The sequence below is a fragment of the Abramis brama genome (assembly GCF_963993115.1).
Source record: "Abramis brama genome assembly, chromosome: 10".
In the NCBI taxonomy this organism is placed as follows: domain Eukaryota; kingdom Metazoa; phylum Chordata; class Actinopteri; order Cypriniformes; family Leuciscidae; genus Abramis; species Abramis brama.
The window spans coordinates 33,359,350-33,382,113 of record NC_139972.1 but is presented as its reverse complement, the minus strand read 5'-3'; the positions used below and the strand labels follow the sequence as shown (position 1 = coordinate 33,382,113).

At 39.3% G+C, this 22,764-nt stretch overlaps 1 pseudogene across 1 annotated transcript in view; it reads right to left on the bottom strand.

Moving 5' to 3' along the window:
* Positions 1-4,981: 4,981 nt before the first annotated feature.
* LOC311090390 (zona pellucida sperm-binding protein 4-like) overlaps positions 4,982-22,764 on the bottom strand; it is a 31,457-nt pseudogene continuing 13,674 nt past the window's right edge. Inside the window, exons 10-11 of the transcript in view lie at positions 15,922-16,243; positions 4,982-5,116 (exon numbers count right to left, since the gene is read on the bottom strand). The product of the transcript in view is annotated as a zona pellucida sperm-binding protein 4-like (transcript). The remainder of the gene's footprint in view (positions 5,117-15,921; positions 16,244-22,764) is intronic.

Sequence of the window (22,764 nt, the reverse complement as noted above, 5' to 3'; positions counted from 1 at the left end):
GATAAGAATGACACACGGACCATGTCTTGATTAGCGCAGGGAGCATTCCTCTCATTGCACTCTATTGGAAAACGATCCTCCTTGGATCTTGTAAGGGAGTTCAGCTTCCAAAATAATTGTAGAAGGCAACGCATAATTGCATTGTGGTTATTAGAGTGTAACTGCCACTGTGTTGGGATAATGTGCTTGATTTGTCTTCTGTATAGCAAACAAAACAATGTGATTCCATCAGGTTCTTCCTATAAGGCCACAGAGAGTATAGAACACTACTTATGAGTGTTGGGAAATGATGCAATAACTGAAACCTGATATGCTGATTGTGGAAGATGGGTAAGATGGGACTTAGCACACCCTGGGGTAAAATGTGCCAGAGCCTTTTTTTAATTTACCTATAGACCATACACATACTGAATGTCTATTATCTCCTTAATGTTGATTTATAATTTAAGTATAAGCATTTTCTAGACTTATTTTATCAGAACAGTTTTGAGTTGATTTGTTTATACGCATCAAGCAAGTATGACAGCGCTTTAAGCTATGCAAATGAACCTCAAGCCAGAGAGAGGCCATACGGTGGCCACCTCTGACAGCATCAGCCAATCAAACGTGGAATCTGAAAGCCACTAATTTGCAAATCCCTCCTTCTCTGGAGAGTTTAAAAAGGTTCTCCCTGAGACAAAGAGTTGTTCTGGTTCTGGTTCAAACGAAAACAAACCAAACCAGTCCCAAGATGTGATAAGCTCTAAGTGCAACTCTTTGGATTTGTGAAGTTGCTCTCTCAAGACTCTGAAGCTCCAAAGAGAGAAACAAAGAAGTTCTGTAAGAAGTGAATTTGGGGAGCTTTAAAACAGCAACAGAGACAACGACCACAAGCTTAGCGCCCCCTTTTTCAAGATCCTCTGCACCAACTTCAGAATCTTCTCTTCAAGGATCCACCATGTGCGTGTTCCAGATTATAAGGATCATCTGTTGCACAGATGTTAGAACCTTCAACTTCAAGGATCCTTCATCTGCGTGTTCCAGAATAAGGACCTTCTCTGTGCTTCAGGAGTTCAAAGTTCACAAGTACTTTGAGTTCAAGGCTGTGAAATGGATTCCAACTTCTTTCTTCCCACTGCAATGCGGCCCAGCTCAGCAAGTGGAAGACGTTACTTACTTCATCTTCCATTTTCATTTTAATAGACAAAAGAGTGGCAAGCAAAGGAAATAAAATATTCTCCCTAGCCCACCAGCCCATTATACTGTACACAAGTTCAACACCTCCAGAGTTAATGACACTTTTGAATACTGCAAATGCTTTTGTATTGGTTCTATTAGGTCAGACACTCATTTTTATTTTCACTCCTAGTGATTATCATGCGCCCATGAATTCCAGCCCATCTATTTCTGGTGACCATGGCAACTGGCTTGTTGTGGGTTTTGACTAAATGCAGATGTTATAATGGATTAAATGTAATGGCTGTTTTGATATTTTGGAACCCGAACCTAATTTCTGTCATTACCGGACAGGTTGATGTGTAAGATTAGGAAAGTAGCTAAATACAGCTTCGGCAAGGTACAATTAAAGCAATTGTAGACACAGGCCATCACATAGGAACATCAAATGAAATTCATCCATGATACCTTCATCATACACCAATTCGGCCCTACAAAGGTAAAAGACCTTAACTCGCTAGAGTGTGGAACTGAGAAATATGGCTTTAAAGATTTTTAGTTGTCCCGCCAAATTAATTATAGGTAGGACACTGGAAATCTGGCAATTAGATGTTTTAGGAATGAAAATTATCTACATAAATCTTGTAAATCTACATAAATCTTGTTGCTTTATTATTAACATTCCCTGTGATATATTAGTCCCGTGTCAGCTCGACTGTGTTTAGGGCGGTGCTGAAGGCGCCGGCGAAGTTTTGGCACTTTGCCAGCTAGATGCATGATTGTTTCAACCAGGTCTGGTACCCAAACTGGGTGAGGCAGGGCTTTAGTTCTTTGTTGTATTCATCTGCTACTGCATGTGTAACATTTTTCTGTCAATTCTGCATATATCCTTCGCGATACATATTGCATGTTTGTCGATGGAGCGGATTCGACCATACTAAATGTTCTGACCGCATTTGTGCAGGACAAAGCTCTGAGGACATCAGAAGTACAAAGTACACAAGCTACACTGTAATTTCAGTTTTAATGGACAGTAAAACAAAGGCAGATAACTGTACAATCTGATAGGTAGAATTATTTGATAGAACACCTGCACAGTATATTGATGCACGGTTAAACAAAGGCAGAGTACCGTAACTCAATTTGAGCGTTCCAAAACAAAGCCAAAGAGTGGTAACTGGTTCTGCCTTGGTTTCTTGGATGACTTTATTTTTGACAAAACATAATATATATATATATATATATATAACATATGAGCAGAAATTGGCAACATTATAAGCTTATTTGATGTGGCAGTATTTTACAGTAAAAACTTTATAATCTATCAAATTTTTCTAGTCGATTTTTACTCATCTCATTATAGCAATAGAGTTTGGTAAAAGCTGTTCATTCATTCACACACAGAAACGCGATTCATATTTAAACAGTTTTTTTTTGCGTGTACAGACACTATTGCGATTCGAACAAAGCAAATGTAGAACTGACCTATTCCTCAGCTGGATCCGTTGCTCCTTGAAATGAAACTTCCAGCTCTTTTGAGGTAAATTTTCCAGGATTATTATTAAGATAGTATTATTCCTCACAGCGTCGTAAAGTGCATGAGTCTGATAAACTCGGTGTGTTTTATCCAGCTGATGTGGGCGTTCACAGGTTTGCATGTATTGCCTCAGATCATTTGCGTTTGAATAGCGTGCGCTCTCCGTGGGCGGGGTCACATTAAAACTTAATGTGCCCACAGGAGGATCTGGTGAGCCAGCTTGTATAAGGGGCATGATACCAGACCCCCCTGATGGTTTATATAGGAGACCAGCGATGTGTTGTCTGACCGAACAAGGACATGATGTATGTCAGAGCCTGGAACACCACCAACATTTCTAGACAGCCTTGGCTGGGCGACCACTCATGATCGCCCCCCAACCTGTGAGGGAAGCATCCGTCATTATCGTGGCACGACGACAATGAGCACCCAGCACAGGCCCTTGGGACAGGAACGAAGGTTCTTTCCACATGACTAAGGCATGAAGGCATCACCGCATGACCTTGATCATGCGGAGTGGGTTTCCCCTCGGGGAGAACCCCTTGGTTCTGAGCAACCACTGCAATAGTTTCATGTACAACAGGCCACAAGGTATAACGTTGGACGCTGCTGCCATCAGACCTAACCATTTTTGAAACTGCTTTACAGTGGCTGGCCTACGAAAGGAAGAACACAATATTAGTACGCTTCACCCTGCCAAAAGCGAACCTCAGGAACTTCCTGTGTTGTAGAAGGATGGATATTGTCGAAGTATACGTCCTTTAGATCTAACGTGACAAATCAGTCATCGGACCTGATTTGTGACACGACTTGCTTAAGAGTAAGCATCTTGATTTTTTGTTGAGCTTCCCTACAGCGCAGATCTGAAATCGAACAAAACCTCCCCTCTTCCTTTCTTAGGGACAATGAAGTATCAGCTGTAAAACCTGTTCTATAGACATTTACATTTACATTTAGTCATTTAGCAGACGGTCCGTAGGGCTTCTGTGACCGACAGTAATGCAGTCTCAGTTGAATGCCCTTTCTTGAAGCCGGATTGGTTGACATCCAGCTGGTTGTTCAGAGACAAGAAGGATGTTACTTGGTTGAATACAGCTCTTTCAAGTGTTTTCGCAATGAATGGTAGGAGAGAGATAGGTCTGTAATTCTCTACAAATGATGTTTAGTGTTGGTTTTTTAAGCAGTGGAGTTACCCGAGCCTGCTTGAATGCTGTAGGGAAAGTGCCAGTATGGAGGGATGAGTTGATGATGTGTGTGAGTGCTGGTAGAAGTGTGGGAGAGATGGCTTGTAGAAGGTGTGAGGGGATGGGGTCTAGAGGGCAGGTGGTAGGATGACTGGAGAGGAGGAGTTTAGATTAGCGTTAGCGGAGAGAAGGAGGAGAGAGGGTTATTGGCTGTGGAAGGGGTTGGTCTGTGTTCCTGTGTGTGTGTGGAGCTGAGAACTGACTGCTGATAGTTGTTGTTTTGTTGGTGAAGAAGTTAGCAAAATCGTCAGCAGTTAAGGAGGAGGTGGGTGGTGGAGGTGGACAGAGGAGACAGCTGAATGTCTTGAAGAGTGATCGTGTATTGGAGGAGCTGTTGATCTTGTTGTGGAAGTATTTTGCAACAAGAACATCAACAGAAAAGGAAAAGAGGAGAGATTTATACATACTCAGGTCAGATGTGTCTTTTGATTTCCGCCATTTCCTCTCCGCTGCCCTGAGTTCGGTCCGGTGTTCACAAAGAACCTCAGATAACCAGGGGTTAGAGGGAGTAGCGCGTGCAGTCCTGGAGGAGAGAGGGCAGATATTGTCTAGAGAAGAGTTTAGAGTGGAGCATAAGGTATCTTTTGTAATAGCATGATATTCAAACAAGTTGTTGTTGCATAGAGAAGAGAGCGCTGAGTATTTCCAATTGTTAGAAATGAGAAGCCCTGTACCCCCACCCCTTCCAGACTGGCGAGGGGTGTGAGAGAAAGAGAAATTGCTAGAGAGAGCAGTGGGGGTTGCTGAGTCTTCTGGACGAATCCAGGTCTCAGTCAAGCCCAAGATACTAAGAGTAGAATGAGATGCAAAGGCTGGAATAAAGTCAGCTTTATTGACTGCTGACTGACAATTCGGATAGACCCACGGAAAGAGAGAGAGAGGTGTGTGTGAGGATGAGAGAATGGGACGCAGATTAGCAGTATTGCGCTGCCTTCTGCGCGTGATGAAAGGGCGTTGCCGAGAGATAACAGGAATGTATTGAAAGCACATGTTGAGTAAGGGGAAAATAAGATAAAAGTGTGAAAGGAAAGGGAGAAGGAGATACTTAAGTGCCTTTCTGGTGTCCTTGCTCGGTGGAGTCACGCAGGTAGAGTCGATGGTCTTTACCCGAGTCTTCACACGAGGAGGCTGAACACGAGGGCTGAACGCTTCCACTGATGCTTCCGCAACAGCGCGCAAACTACATAGATATAATGCTTTCACCGCTTGAGTGAGGACAGCTGTCTCGGCCAGCAATTAAGCAAATAAAGCGAAAATGGGACATATCGAAACTAGCTGCTAGCAGGCAATACTTAAGTGCAATTAAACTGCAATAATTTTCACACGCGGCTGTTAAAGTCGGAACGCGTCTAAATAAAATAAAATGAAAAAAAAAAAAGAAAAATAAGCAGAGAATCGAAGATAGGCTTACCTTGAGTCAAATAGAACACTGAATAAAAGGAGAACTGGTTATTTCAGAAAAAAACACTTGCGCGCTCTTGCCGTGTCCACCTACTGACCGCTTGTCCTATAGCCTCCTTTTGCAGAAGAGCTTTTACTTCTAGAGGGTAGGACCCCGCCTGCAGGACGCAGTGAGATATATTTGGTAGAAGTTTCCAATCTGCCAGAAGATCTACTAAGGATACCAGTCTCTCGAGACTGGCCTCTGATGTTTTTTGATCAGCAGGCACAGGCACAGGAGCGAGCAACCCTCGGGTAAAAACTCACTGGGACCCTCTGCTCCCTGGCATGAAGGTGTGGTTGGCAGACCAGCCCCTTAGGGCACCAAGGGGAGACGGGCATTGTATAATGAGGTGAAAACCGTCTTCCCCACGGAGGGGTGTACCCTCAGGAGCCCGACACCACTGGCGTCAGGGCTTCTTGGCCTACTTAGAAATAATAACGGTCTTCAGATCCGTTTTACCATAAGTACAGATTTTAGAAAGGGCACGAAGCACTCTGCACGTGCCCTTACCATAAGCATGGATTTTAGAAATGGCACAAAGCTTTCGGCGTGTGCTCTTACCATAAACATGGATTTAGATAGTATTTTATACAGCTAAAAAGCCAGAAAGATATTTCATTTAATTTCTCAAAATTAAATAAAACCATAAACATAGATTTTAGAAAGGGCACGAAAGGGCTGCCCATATGGTATGGGTAGGCATATGTTATGGACAACGAACACAGGTGCACTTTATTGATGGCATTTTGAATGCACAAAGATACTGTGACCCCCCCCCCCCCAATTCCGTGACCCCCGGACCCCCCCAATACAGTAAAACTGCACATTTTAGTGTGGCCTTTTATTGTGGCCAGCCTAAGGCACACCTGTGCAATAATCATGCTGTCTAATCAGCAACTTGATATGCCACACCTGTGAGGTGGATGGATTATCTCGGCAAAGGAGAAGTGCTCACTAACACAGATTTAGACAGATTTGTGAACAATATTTGAGAGAAATAGGCCTTTTGCGTACATAGAAAAAGTCTTAGATCTTTGAGTTCAGCTCATGAAAAATGGGGGCAAAAACAAAAGTGTTGTGTTTATAATTGACGCTGTTTGGTTCAGGTGTGCTTTATAGTTTCCTGGGCGATGGCGTCACATGACGTTTCCAATCTGCATGACTGGTTTCATACGTGCTTCATGACGCAATCATGCAGAAGAGTTCCCACAGCGTTTCGCAGCAGCTCGAGTTCCCTTGAAAGGGAACTTGATTTACTCACAGTCATGTGCTTCCAAATTCATATTTTCTGTCTTCAGTGGAATACAAAGAGGTTGTTTTTTTTTTTCAAGCCCTGAAGTGGGCCCTGATTTTAGTTTCAAAACTATCATAAAAGTAGTCAGTTCTACTTGAACGCTACAGTACATTCCACGTGTTTTGAATAATGATTGATTGGAATAGTTAGTTATGCTTATGAATCCTTGGAACATAAGCTGATGTGACAATCACAAACTGATGTCCCGTGTATTTTTTCTGTGGTAGATAGAGTTATCTGTCATCAGTGAAACTTCCAGATATGACACACTGCAACATGACAGATGTTGATGTGATTGAGTTTTAATTTTTTTACCTAATTAGGATTTACTCTAGTTTTAACCATCACTCGGATATAGAAATCTCTCTTAATTTGCTTCTGGAAAGTACCCTGCATGAAAAGAGTAATATGTCCAGACGGAAGTCATGCTGAGTGCCTGTATATTCTTGTCCATCTATCATAAATAAAAAAGAAATCCGATATATTAAGAGAGTTAATTTTCATAGACCCCCTGCAATAATGTCATGGACCCCAGGTTTGTCGACACTCATTTGGAAACCCTTGAAATAATGAAATTCATTTTCTTTGTGTCCTGGAGAATGATGCTATATGGAAGTAAAATATTCAGTCACACACAAATGTTGATTAGACTTGCGCTCATAAGAAATGATGAATCATTTCCCCCAGGCCACCAATTTTCAGTGTCACTCTGTCTCTATTGGAGAATTACTGTAATTATGTAATTATGTGTCAAATGGGGATATATCATGAATAAATACCAAACCATTATTTTTTTTCTTCACACGTTAAGAAAATTACACAAAAAACTTGAATAAACACAGCTTTAAAAATGGTGCCAAAATGTAATTTGCTCATTTATAACCTTTTTCATAGCATTAATTTTCTGTACCATCTTACCCATTCAATCTCTTTTCAACCTCTTTTATATTCAGTTCTTTAGCTTTTTAACCCCATGCATAAATAACTGATATTATCCATATGAGTCATAACCAATGAGTAAGATTTTACAATGAGCCTAACATGTATTCATTATGATTTTAAAGTGTTTTCCCCTTTAAAACTTTTATAAGCCCTTTGCAAATACACCATTGTTCAAATTTTATTCCAAAGAAATTAATACTTTTATTCAGCAGGTATACCGTTAATTTTTCAAAAATGGCATTAGACTAAATATTTTCATTTCAAATAAATGCTTTATAAATGTTTATATTCAACAAAAAAAATTCTGAAAAAAAAAAAAAAAATGGTTTCCACAAAATATATCATGCAGCAGAACTGTTTTCAACTATTGACAATAATGTGAAATGTTTCTTGAGCAACATATAAGCGCATTATAATGATTTCTGAAGCATCATGTGACACTGAAGACTAGAGTAATGATGCTGAAAATTCAACTTTGATCACAGGAATAAATTACATTTTTAAATATATATTTTTAAATATTCCACAATAATACTGTTTCTACTGTATTTTTAATCAAATAAATGCAGCCTTGGTGAGCATATGAAACCTCTTAAGCCTTTTGCCTATTCCATATTAATATATTTTTCAATAAGATGATACAATAGTCTAGTTTATTTCGTGTTCCAGTTGAAATCACGTTCCAGAAAGTCACAAAGTCCCCCTAGTTTGGAATCGCATTCTTGAGTGGGGGTTCCCCTTGGTCCAGAGGGGGGTAGAGGGATGTCCTTTGGAACCAGGGCATGTCTGGAAGTGCAGAAGAAAAAAGTAAACAATATTGTAGGGGAACAAATTAAGAATTTGATCTCGTTTTTGTTAAATAATTGCCACGTTGTACTATTCAATAGCCCCTTTCACACAGCAATCCCGGTAAATTACCGTAAAATTGCTAGAATAACTTCACCAGTAAATACACAAATATGCTGTTCACAGAAGCAATGGCGTTCTGGCTTTTTACCGGTAAGAGACCATTCACACATCAGCAGCAAAATACCGGTAAATTCTGTGATGTCAGTCATCAGAAATTATCTTTAAACGCTACGCCGTTCTCTTCATTCGCCCGCATCAGGAGAAGGGTTAGGGTTATCTGTTTAATCTGATAACATTTTTGACATCTGAGTGACATGCATAACGGGATGATCAAACAGAACGCGTTTTTGCTCTTAAAAAAAAGGAGTATCCAAATAGTATTTGTAACATCAACGGGTGGATGAAGAAGACGAAGGTAGAGCGAAGATACTAAATACTCAATATTTATTTCCATAGGCAAAAATCCAAACAAACACGAAACAGTGTGCGTGCACAAACAGAGTGCTAACTACACAAACAATAACCAGCAATGAAAAGGAGTGAGAGGGGAACTTAAATACACAGATAATGACAAAGACAACAGGTGACGGTGATGATGATGATGAGGGTGATGAGGAGCAGGTGCAGGTGATGATGACAGAGGATTCTGGGAAGTGTAGTGAAGACACAGACGATGAAGAAGGCGGTGAATGTGACAGTATTATAACTGCAGAGCCGCAACGCCGAGAAAAGGCAGCTGGGTCTCGAGTGCGACACTTTGAGAAAAAGAAGACGTGGAGCAACGGACCATCTAGTGCATATTTAAATAGAAAAACTATTAAAAAGCTTACTGTAAACAGCGCGCTGAGTAAATACGTCATCTCCATAAGAACTTTTTCGTTGACCGTGACCATTAAATGTGTAACAACCCAGACGTTGTACGTGATCATACCGGTCTTCATTCTTCATTCCGCATTCACACAGAGCACATTACTGGTAATTTACTGGTAATGTTACAACTTCCCTTACTGGTAAATAGCCGGAACCAATTTAACCGGTATTTTAGAAAAGCTTCTGTTCACACATGATCTCTTGCCGGTAATTTACCAGTAAAGACTGTATGTGTAAAAGGGGCTAATGCCTTGTTTTAATGAATGAATACATTGTGTGAAAGGATTAGTACCTGGCCACAGTTTACCTAAAACAAGGGAACTAGTTAACATGTCAGCTTATTATAACCCTACCAGTCTACTGATACTTTACTAACACTCTAATGAGAGTTAGAAGACATGTAGCTGCAATAATACTTATAATCAACAGAATGTGTTAAAGGGACCATCAAAATAAAGTGAAAACAAATTTTTTTTTAGCTTGTAATGTGCGGAGCTCCGTATAAATATAAGCATTTTGGAACTTCGATGGGTCAATTCAATTTAAGCATCAGAGCTAGCTGTATATTTTATAATCACAGCATCCTACAACTGACTCCATAGCTCAACTAGTCAAATTTCATTATCTGGAACTTGCTATAAAAAGAAGTCATAAAATACTTTGAAGGAATTTTTATGCAGAGATTCAGATGAATTGGTTAATCATTTTTTTAAACCAGTAAACCACTTAAGCTGTATACTGTCACCGCTAAGAGAGATCCTTAGGTCCAGTCCTTGCCTACCCAAGGCTTCAGATTATTTAGCAGTGATGCCTAGACCATTCCTTGGAAGCCCCACTAGCTTCTCAAATACCAAGCTTGTTATAGCTCATCTGGACAATGTGGATTTGGCTGAAAGTGGCATTAATAACTTATGCGCTCAGTATTCCTGGCCACTCTATCAATCAGTTTGGGGACAGCAGAAAGCTTGGGTAATTTGCCTGTGTCCAATTGAGGGTAATTGAACTGAACTCCTGGCCAAATCGAGGATCAATAGAGTGGAAGATATAAAGCACGCCGTTTGGTGTGGCTAGATAGCATGCCCACATTCATCTACCAGATTTATTTAGCTCCACCCTGCAATAATCGCTGATGCAGAATAATAGGCATGCACCAGGAGCACAGCTGACAGCGTGGGAAAGCTGCACCTGCTTCCCATTGCATCCCATCACTGTGGCCATAAATTCTTATTTAAGCTTCCTAGAAAGTCTGTAACAGGTTTGATGTGTAGCACATGTGCTGGATCTTTTCACAAACAGGGCTGTGACAGATCTGGGCCACCTAGGACAACAACCCTTGCCTGTAGTTGAGAAGGTGTCTGCCCCTTCATAAAAACCAATGAAGGAACACATTTATCTTCAGACCCACGGATTCTCCTCCTGTCCTATCTGGTTCTTTTTTTGTTTTTATTATTATAGTCATTATTAACAAAACGCGTAAATTAACAAAACTGGAGGTTGTTCTATATTTTATTTTTTCTGAAAAGTTACACATCCTGATCTCAATGTATTTTTTTTTCTTTTTTTTTAAACATGTTATAAGTTAGTTAATTATAAATATCATTATAAATTGGGTTTTTGTACCATATGAACAAATGTACCACGTACAACCTGAACTAACATTGCCATGTAACAAAAGGTCAAGTTTTCTGATATTATAAAAGAGTTATTGACTTTGACACCAAAATGGTTAAAGTGTACTGCCCGAATGTAGTGACAAACATTTATGGTAAAATATACTTTAATATAATTTCTATTTAAACGTCATGTCATGTATTTAACAGGTGTTAGGTGTTTTCAGTATTTTTGACCAAAAAATTTTTTTTTTTTTTTTTTTTTTCTTCATCGGAATGTTACGTAATTTGGTAAAGGTTTTGGCACTTGCTATGTGAAAAATAAAATAAAAATTATGGACATGATATGTAAAGGTTAAATGGTCCTGATAAAAATTGTCACATTTGTGCTCCTTGCGGTCAAAAGTGACCCTATTGAAAATTAATGGGAAACAAATTTCATCTTGTGGAAACGTTTGGTACTGCGCCCAAACTAAATCTTACTGACTGTCATGATTGCTGTCTTGTGTTTTAGTCAGTCTTGGGGCACGTTTATACAACAATGTACTAAAAATTGACAATTATTTCCTTTGTGGTGTTCACGTACAGGCGACAACATTGTCAAAACGATCCCCGTAAAGAAAGGCTTAAGATTTATAAAGAAACACTTTGCGCCTATGGACTGAATACACATGACTTCGCCGTCTTCCTAAATTCCCGTTTTGTTGTTTACACAGAGACAATTCCGGTATCGTTTTTAAAAACGTGCACTTTGAAACCCGTTTTCAAAAGTTGAAAAAGGCCCCCTTAACATAAGCCGCTTTCCGACCGGAGGAACCTTTTCACAGTTCCTAGAACTATTGGCTAAAGTACCCGGATGTCGGCGTGTTCGCACCGCAGGAACTAGGAACGATTTTAGTTCTAGGAACTCCATTTGGAGGAACTAATTTAGGTCCTACTTCAGAGTAGGGTCTAAACCAGCACTATAGGAACTACCCGTGACGTTAGTGTACGCTGATTGACCGAACGCACACGGAACACCAGCACCCGCCATTTTTAAAACAGCTAGAATGTAAACACACAGATAATAGCCTATATATTTACTCCATAAACTAACTATACAAACATGGAAAACAGTGATAGATGGGTCTCTAAACCTTTATGCTGAAGAGAAAATCCAACGCAACTTTGAGGGGACCAAGACAAACATGATTATGTTTTTCTGCCCAACTAGCAACACTGGACATCAACCACACGGCATAAGCTAATAACCTTTTTTTCATATACTGTCTACTTTCTATAACAGTTCTATCTAATAACATATTAAACAGTACTGTTATACAGATCGCTAACTAATAAACACAGAGAATATGAGCATTGTTTGCTCTGGCGCTTTCAGCGCTGCCAAAATAAAGGTCCGTCGCGCCGTCAAAATAAAAGTCACCGTGCTTGCGTCACTCCCTTACCCCTCCTACCAGTTCCTATGGCCACTTGGCCAGTGCGAACGCAAACAGCAAAACCGAGTTTGGGGGAGAGTAGTTCTTAGAACTGTTTAGAAGTGGACAGTTCCTAGAACTAAGTTCCTGTAACTACTTGGTCGGAAAGCGGATATAGTTGTTGTGTAAATAGCCGCACAGACAAATGCCAACAAACAACAACAAACAAGTCTGTTGAAGTTTGTTGGAGTTTGTTTTCAACTGACTGAACATGTTCAATCGGCATTTGTTGGGTCGTGGAATGTCTGAGCAGTGTGATATGATTTTCCAACAAACGACAACAAACTCTGAAGTAATCTGACCTGGCCACGAACCGTTGCAATGACGATGAGGCAAGTCCCTTGCAAAGACTTGCGTGTTGGTGCTGGGCGTGCTTAGTAAATTATCCTTGTAGTGAAAATGACAGGTTTCTGGACAAACCAGAAGACAAGAGCAAGGAGATATTCGCCAGAGCACACTGGACAAAGTTTGAGCACGCACACACACAATCTGAGCAAGAGCAGAGCCATATTTGAAAACAGAGACTTGAAAACATATTTGAAAACTTATGTCCAGTAAGTTTTGTGCGAGTGAAAGAAATCCGCTTGCGAGTGGAGAGATTCGTTACATGGATTCACTCTCGCGGTACAATAATGCGCTCTCAACATTTAACATCTCAAATGAACTATAAAGGGTAAAGCCCTTTTGTATTTAGAGTATTTAGAGAGATTTGTTTAATAAACATCTTACTGGATTCGGATCCAGTGCTCCTCCTTGTCTACAACAGCCACATTACACTGAAAGTTCATTTTTTGAGATAACCTCAAATTTGCTCTACCATGCTGGATATCAGCTTCTGGACCTAATCCTGACTGATGGCCATCCATTCTTGCCATAATAGTAACTGGAGTTGTATTTACATCTTGTTTTCGGTCGAAGTCCAAAGTAATCGATTGTCGAGTTCACGCGCATAGGTTTAGTTACCTATGATCATGCGCGTGAACTCGACAATTGATTACTTTGGACTTCGACCGAAAACAGGATGTAAATACAGGTATGTGCGCTGGCTGAAATAACATCATTTTTATTCATATCTTTCACATCTGCTGCAGTCAGATTTCACCCGTGTTCACTCTAGGAATCACTCACATTGGCTGTGCACTAATGACACATCAAGGATGTTAAGAGGCTAAAAGCAGGTTTAAAACTTGCCCCATTGAAGTCAACAGGGTGCAAATTTTAAAAAGAGGATAACATGGTGTAGGCAACACCGATTTTTGTCTTTGTTCTCTGTATTGACAGCACTCCAAATTTACAAAAAAATGAGCTCAATGTTAAAATTGACCAGAGTTCTCCTTTAAACCTTGAGTGCTGTATACAATAATATTAGGCTCCGTAGCTTCTTCTTTATTTTTTTTACCAATAACTTTATTGAACAATATAAACAAACATAAATGACCTGGCACGAAATATGAAATGTCTTAATCAGACAACAGTCAAGCATCAGATAAGAAAGAAATTTTCATAAGAAAGAAAATATAAATAAATAAAGAAGTAAAATAAAGAAATAAAATAAAAATACGTTCAAGTAAAAAATAAGTAAAGAAATGAAAGAAATAAAACACAAGCATGTAGTCCGCAGTTGTTACGTGACGTAGCGGTGTCTGACTAGGGTCGACGTCATGACATCATCGTTTCACAAAGTATACGGCTTGGCTGTACACACGAAACCGTAAGGGTGTCGTTTTCAGATTTATCCACTCTGGGATCCGGTTTAAAAAAATTAGTGGTTTCAGGCTCCCAAAACGCCGGATCTATCTGGACGAAACGCCGATATGATTTTAACATACACTCACCTAAAGGATTATTAGGAACACCATATTAATACTGTGTTTGATCCCTTTTCGCCTTCAGAACTGCCTTAATTCTACGTGGCATTGATTCAACAAGGTGCTGAAAGCATTCTTTAGAAATGTTGGCCCATATTGATAGGATAGCATCTTGCAGTTGATGGAGATTTGTGGCATGCACATCCAGGGCACGAAGCTCCCGTTCCACCACATCCCAAAGATGCTCTATTGGGTTGAGATCTGGTGACTGTGGGGGCCATTTTAGTACAGTGAACTCATTGTCATGTTCAAGAAACCAATTTGAAATGATTCGAGCTTTGAGCACATTTCGAGCACATGGTGCATTATCCTGCTGGAAGTAGCCATCAGAGGATGGGTACATGGTGGTCATAAAGGGATGGACATGGTCAGAAACAATGCTCAGGTAGGCCGTGGCATTTAAACGATGCCCAATTGGCACTAAGGGGCCTAAAGTGTGCCAAGAAAACATCCCCCACACCATTACACCACCACCACCAGCCTGCACAGTGGTAACAAGGCATGATGGATCCATGTTCTCATTCTGTTTACGCCAAATTCTGACTTTACCATCTGAATGTCTCAACAGAAATCGAGACTCATCAGACCAGGCAACATTTTTCCAGTCTTCAACTGTCCAATTTTGGTGAGCTCGTGCAAATTGTAGCCTCTTTTTCCTATTTGTAGTGGAGATGAGTGGTACCCGGTAGGGTCTTCTGCTGTTGTAGCCCATCCACCTCAAGGTTGTGCGTGTTGTGGCTTCACAAATGCTTTGCTGCATACCTCGGTTGTAACGAGTGGTTATTTCAGTCAAAGTTGCTCTTCTATCAGCTTGAATCAGTCGGCCCATTCTCCTCTGACCTCTAGCATCAACAAGGCATTTTCGCCCACAGGACTGCCGCATACTGGATGTTTTTCCTTTTTCACACCATTCTTTGTAAACCCTATAATGGTTGTGCGTGAAAATCCCAGTAACTGAGCAGATTGTGAAATACTCAGACCGGCCCGTCTGGCACCAACAACCATGCCACGCTCAAAATTGCTTAAATCACCTTTCTTTCCCATTCTGACATTCAGTTTGGAGTTCAGGAGATTGTCTTAACCAGGACCACACCCCTAAATGCATTGAAGCAACTGCCATGTGATTGGTTGATTAGATAATTGCATTAATGAGAAATTGAACAGGTGTTCCTAATAATCCTTTAGGTGAGTGTATACAGCTAAACGCGTCTCCGTGTAGACAAGGTATAAGGAAGACAGGAAATAAACTCAGGAACTGAGAACACATAAAACTAAACCAAAACAGAACTTTTTTTTTTTTTTTCATGTAATTTAGAATCGGTAATTCACTACAATTTGTAAGTGATCTACCAAGCACTGTCTATGTGATAAAAATCCAGGGAATTGCCTGGCCAAGAATCCAAAATTTCAAAGTAATAACCTCCGAGTTTCAAAATCACTCTTGTCTTGTGATATCAGAGAAAATATCTTTGCACTTTGACTCTGCTGTTCAATCCTTGTACTTCCTGCATTTCCTTGATGTTTTCCTTGGAGAGAAGTGGCTTCTTTGCTGCCCTTCTAGACACTAGACACTTCTTTGGCCGTTGTCCAAAAGTGTCCGTCTCACTGTGTGTGCAGATGCACTCGCACTCACCTGCTGCCAATATTGAGCAAGCTCTGCACTGGTGGTGACACGATTATATAGCTGACTCCACAGGAGGAGATGCTTGCTGGAACACTCTGGGACGTCCTGAACTAGGACTGCTGTTGAATCTCTTTCTTTGTAGTTCTTGATCTGGTAAACGGCTCTTTCAGGTGCAATATTCTTTGCAGCAATTTTCTTGCATGTGAGGCCATTTTGATGCAAAGCGATGATGGCTGCATGTCTTTCTTTAGAGGTAATGAGTTGGGGATCGATGACTGGATGAAGGAAACCAGTGGAGGCAGGGCCGAGGAACTGGCTGGAGAGGGAGGCTCTTTAGACACACAGGAGACTTTGAGTTGGGCAGAGACAGCAGGGGCACAGGAAATAAAGCACATAAGGAGTTGACAAAAAAAAAAAAAAAAAAAAAAAAAACAGTCTTTAATGATAAGTCCAAAAAGGGAACACTCAGGAGAATCTCTCTAATATAACTCACAACCAAACATTGACGATATCAGACACAGAACTTCTTCTTCTTCTTCCTGTTACTGGCCGCTCACTCAAAGACACAGAACTAAGGAAACTCAGGGCTTAAATGCAAGGGGAGAGTAATCAAAGTGCACAGGAACAGGTGTGTGGAACTAATTAACAGTTACGGAGACTAACTGGGGAACAGAATGAAAAAGAAACCAATACACAACAAACACGTTGCAACTGTAAGTGCTCAGTACAATTACAGTACACATCTTTTCTTTAGGTAAACTACTTATTACAGTTTTCCCCTTTTTTAAATTTCATCTTAATCATGCTCCAATGTTCCTTTTGTTCATTTTGATGTCAGCCTCAAAAATATCAAAATTAATTTTAAACCTGTAATTATCATGCCATTGCATTTATGAATCATATTTCTTTATGCATTAAAAATGTAACTGAATCAGCTATACAATATAATAAGGCTTTCATTGTGTGGGTGTTACTGTAAATGTTTTCCATTTTCTCTTTTCATTTCTTGCCTCTAGGCTATTTATGACATGTGATGCACATTTTAATGCAAATATTCAACATTAGTCTGTTAGTCTGAAAAGAAGAAGAAAAACATTCAATAGATATCATTCAGAAGTGACAAAATTATATTCAAGACATTGCTTCTGTCAAATATGACCGCACTATACCGCTTTTCTGTATCATTAATATAATGCACCTGTCCTCATTTTTTGAGAAATAAAGCCAACAGTCAGTTATAAAGATCCTCAACACATATAACCACTGTTTCCTTCTGTGAGAGAGTTTTTAATTCAGGTAGAACACTTTTTCTCGTGCAAGGCCAAGAAGAGGGGGGGAAAGAAGAGCATGAATAATTTACCAGAAGAAATGATGCAACGTTTAGGGTTTAGTAATGCTGGTGACCTCCAAGGCATGAAAACATAACAACCACAGGAATATTGCTCACAAAGCCCAAGTCCAATGATTGCTTCTGGGATATCATTTATGGCAAGAGAGGGTGATATAAGAACCCACTATGCTAAATAATTGGTTTTCTTTTGCAAAAATGATCTCTAAGGAGCATTCAGATACTTGCTTTGTCAGGCATTAAATGTTTTCGGTTCAGGCAAAGGCTGGCACTAACATTCCTGACATTCTTAATGTAAAAGTTGCTTTAAACAGCTCAAAGTGAGTCAGACTTCAGAATAGGAAAAGTATTAATTAGCTGACTACTTCACTCTAGTTTGCATTGACAGTAACCTCTGGATTGCATCTTGCGAGAGATAATTAGTTTACCCACTTATTCAGCTGAGTTTCATTTTGCGTCAGCATTAAAACAGATTTTTATACAATAGGCCATTTAGGTTAGGTCACAGTTGAGTAGTTAATCAAATTGCATTCAAGAAATATTCTGCAGATACAAAGCAAATAGGGAGTCACAGTGAAAAGTGCTGATGCCAAAATTTAATCTCTCTACTTTTTGTAAACAAGTCTTTGATTTTGCCTCTAAAAATAGAGCAAGAAAAATGATTGTTTTTTTGTTTTTGTTTTTTTACTTGCTTTAAAGGCATAGTTCACAGAAAATGAAAAATAGATCATCATTTACTCACGCTCATGTCCCTCTGACTTTTTTTCTTTTTCTGTGAAACCAAAATGAGCTCTTTTAAACTGAATGTCCAAGCTTAGTCTGTTCCTCAAACAAAAGTTCTCATCTGGCTTTAGAAGACTTGAAATATGTAACCTTTATTGTGCTCTTTAGAGCTTTACAACACCTGATCTTTATATGTAATTTCATAATTCTATTGTCTTTAAATTATGGTTAAAGTTATCTGCTGAAATTACTTACAAGCATTTATGGTAAAACTAAAACTTTAAATCTTTAATGTAATTCCTGTGTCAGATTTCAATATATTAATAATTACATTTTTCTGTTTTTACTTTACTTAAAAAATAGTAATTATATACTTTAAAAGAATATGAACTGAATGTCATCATCAGTCATCGTTTAATCATGCTCATGTCTCTTGTAGCCTGCATGACTTTCTTCTGTGGGACCAAAATTAGCTCTTTGTTGCCGAATGTCCTTAAACTTTAGTCCATTTCTCAAACAAAAATTGTCGTCTAACTTCAGTAGATTTAGAGGTAGTGCATGAGTCATATTTTATGAAACTTATATGGTGTTTTTTCTCTTGTTAGAGCTTGACAGCACATGATCACCATCCAGTTTCATTGTATGGAAGAGAACAGCATGAACATTGTTCAAAACTTCTCCTTTTGTGTTTCACAGAAAAAGAGAAATCATACATAATTGGAAGAAGGGGTGTGATTGTCTGAGCATATTGTTTTTTTTATAAAATCTTATATTAGAGACTAGCAGTAAAAAAAATGATGGACACAAAATATCACAAGACAACTGGGAGTTTTACAGAGGCAATCTTTTACAGGTCAGTATTCATATAATAGGTTCAAGCTACAAAACAACGTATGGATAAGCCATTTGATCTTAAACGTAACTCATTGCAGTTTTGCTTAATTGGTTGCCTCCATTAAATAAAGAAGGGGGAGAAGTAGAACGATGCTGCAGCTCTGGGTGACTTTTGCAGTCTGTGATGGCATCTTTACGGGCTGGAATCTGTTATTTATGAGCCTGACAGTGTGCTGATTCAGCTAATCCTGGTGCTTTACCAATATTCAGGTGTTTTATTAACACCCTCAGGGTGTGCACCTCTACAATAAGTGTGGGCCAGGGCCATCATCCCCAGGCTTGCCAGAGATACTTAGCTACTTACATTTGAGGAAAAAACATATGCTAGCCTGCTGAAGAAGTACATATATTACTTTATATACAGCAGTGTACTGAAAACATAATATAGTGAATCATAAAGACATGCTGTTTTCCTTATAATGATGTGCTTGACATGTGGTCTTCTACTTATTTCTCTGTTTCTCTGACTCCTCAATTGGCCCTTTCAGACAAGATACTCCCTCTTTCCATAGTTGCCAGCCTTATCCAATGGTCTCTTGATGATCAGATTGCAGAAGCCAGTCCGAACATGCTCCACCAGGAGGTCCTGAGGGAAAAATGTATGTTCCATCCTCCATTTGCTTTTCTCTCATGGACTCTGGACTCCCTTGGCTCCCTCTCTCACTCCTCCGTAAAGGTTAGTGGTGGCCTGATATCTCAGGAAGTTCAAATCGAATCAAATCAAAATTTATTTATAGAGCACAACAAAAACAAAAGTAGTTGACCACTGTGCTGTACAAAAACCTTGCTAAAAATAGACCTTAAAAATGATGGGTTTTTAACTTAAGAGTTAAACTAATCTGAGGGAAACCGTTTTGACCCAACAATAGAAAAAGCACAGTCATCCCTCAACTTTAATCTAGATCTCGGGACCATCAACAATCTTTGCTCAGAAGACCCCTGAGATCTAACGGATGTGTTTGGATTTTAAAAGATCACAGATATATTTAGGATTCGATCCACTAAGAGCTTTAAAAACAAACAGTGAAATGGTAACACTTTACACTAATATACATGAATCCAAGCTTAACTAATGCACATATAATCATGTGTTAATGTATGGCTCATTAAGACCTAAACCATTAATTATCTATTACTGCATCATCAACTAATAAAGAGTCTATATGATTGATAGATTAAGTAATATATGAATAATTAATTAAATGTGTCCTAATGTATTCATTCCTTAATAAAATATTGTATTAACTAAAAGTGTAAATTAATGTGTTAATTACCACAATTGGTCAAAGCTGTACTTCAACTTCCAGTTGTCTGCTTTAATTAATCCTTAACTAATGAGTTGCAAATGTAGCAGTACCCGGCCGCATGTTCTCAGTGTTCCACCTTTCAATCCTAGAACTCAAGGTTAACCTGATCTACTGTATTCCTGTGCCATAAACAACAAGGTACTGGATGTGACAGTTCATCTGTCACAGTGGAATCCCGGTTTTAGATGGTTGGAAATTGAAATCCATGACTTAGTATATGTCAAAACCATAATTGTCAGTATTCACTGGAAATAACAGGACCCAAGTGCAGAGATGAGCAGTGAATGGTGATTTATTAACAATAGAGTGTGTAACAATGTGTAACAGTTGCACAGTCCAGAGACAGTCCTGAGGGCTAGACAGGAGACTTGGTACAGGATTGAGCAGCCTGGGAACCAGCCATCAGTAAAGTCTAAGGCTGGCCAGGACAGGACTCGAACACACGCAGACACACAACACATCAGGGGAGAAACAAGACAAGAACAAAACCACTAAAACATTAAATAAGTACAAGGCAGGACAAACACTGGAGTTAAGTGACTGAAAAACTAAACCTATACATATAAGCAAAGAAAACTAACAAAAAACTAAAGTAAAACAAATCTACGACAGGAGAAAGCTAGGTATTAGATAAATGTAAACCCAGGCTATATAATAAATCAAAGAGAAAACCAAAGTAATAGAAACGAAATCTATAAATCTGAGAGACAGAACCAAACAAAAACTAGAATAGCTCAAGTAAAACAAGAAAACTAAATAATAAAGAGTTAGACTATAGAAAAAAAGTTAGACTATAGAAAAACCCAAAGCGAAAACTGCAAGAATACAAGAGAGAACTTTGGAAAATCACATCTGGTTATGAATACGATATTAGAGAAAGTTCTAAGATGTGAACGCAACAGACCAATCCAGCAGAGAAAATAAGCAAGGAAGCACAATATAAAGGGATTGTAGCAAATGAGGACCAGGTGAGCACCATTAGTGAAAAAAGGACTAGACAAGGACTAAACGAGGGGGCATGATAAGGGGAAACTATGAGGCAAGACAAAGGGAGCACATGACCAACATAAACAAAGATAAAATCCATGTGTTCAAGCACAAAACAAACATGGAAACATTAAACAAAGACACAACAGTCAAAGCTGCCGGGGCAGAACCCTGACACATAATGACATATTACTTAACAATTTAGTTCTTCATGAGTCATAAATTAACACATGATTATCTGTGAATTAGTTCAGCATGAATTAATGCATATTAGTGCACCAGTATTAGACCGTCAGCCAGGGTAAAGAGCATAATACAGGTGAGATATGATCAAATTTCTGCGTGCCAGTCGGAAGTCTGGCAGCTGCATTTTGAACCATCTGAAGATGATGTATATTTGATTGATTTATTTCAGTAGAGAGAGAATTACAATAATCGAGCCATGATGACACAAATGCATGGATCAGAAATGCATGGATGAACTCAAGTTCATCGGTATGTTTAAAGATGCCCCACTTGTGCCATCTCCAAGGCTCCCTGACACCTGCCCGAAGGGAAACTCTTTCCATTGCCCATTCCTCACCATCCCTGGTCAAACCTAGGAGTTGATTTCATTAAAGGGGTCATATAATGCCATTTTTGTACAAGCTAATATGATTCTTTAGGGTCTAAATTAAAAGTTTGTAATATACTTTAATTAAAAATTCTCATTAGTATTGTAAGAAAACACTAATTTTACCTGGTCAAAAACAGCTCTGTTTTCAGCACGCCGTTTAAGTGCATGTGTCTTTAAATGATAATGAGCTGTGCTCACCCCGCCCCTCTGTTCTGTGCGTACACTGTTTGTAACACAATAACCATAACGTGTTGTTCATTATAAATGTGGGATTATGAATTATATTGAGAACGTCGTACATAGAAAACATGCTGTAATGTACCCTGAGTTTAAACCTTAACCGCATTCATCCTGAAGCGTGCAGCAAGGTTTGCAAATTTGCAAAGATTAATATAAATATTAATATAAAGGTTAATAAAACATTACACTCACTTCTTCTGGAGGTTCTGCAGGAACACGTTGGTACCGATCCGTTTTTTCTCGTTTGTAAAGCTGTCTGGTGTGAAATGATTTGCAAACATGAAAGCATGGATGTTGATCGTGGGGGAATCCCCGTGAGGGAATCCCCACGTCAATGCTTTGGGAATATTCCCTTCAAAAACAAAACTCAGCCACTGCGTCTTCAACGGTTCGGATTTAGGAACATCAGCATGATGCTGTGTTCGTTATTACACCGAAGAACAGAACACCACAATCACAGACGCCTTCTGCTCATAGACAGCTCCAGTGAGGGTATCAACAATGACGTGCAGACTATGATGACAGACAGTTCGCTCACGAGCGAGGGCGGGTCTGTGTTAAAACGTTGCTGTCAATCACCAATCGTGGGAGGGGCGTCGATTTTGTGACGTCACAAAATCGAACAGCTTGATTTCAGAGAGGGTCAAACATATAAGATTTAAAAAAAAAACACTGGATGGATTTTTATCATTTTATGATGGTTGTGTACAGGCACTGCCAACACACATTTCAGTACA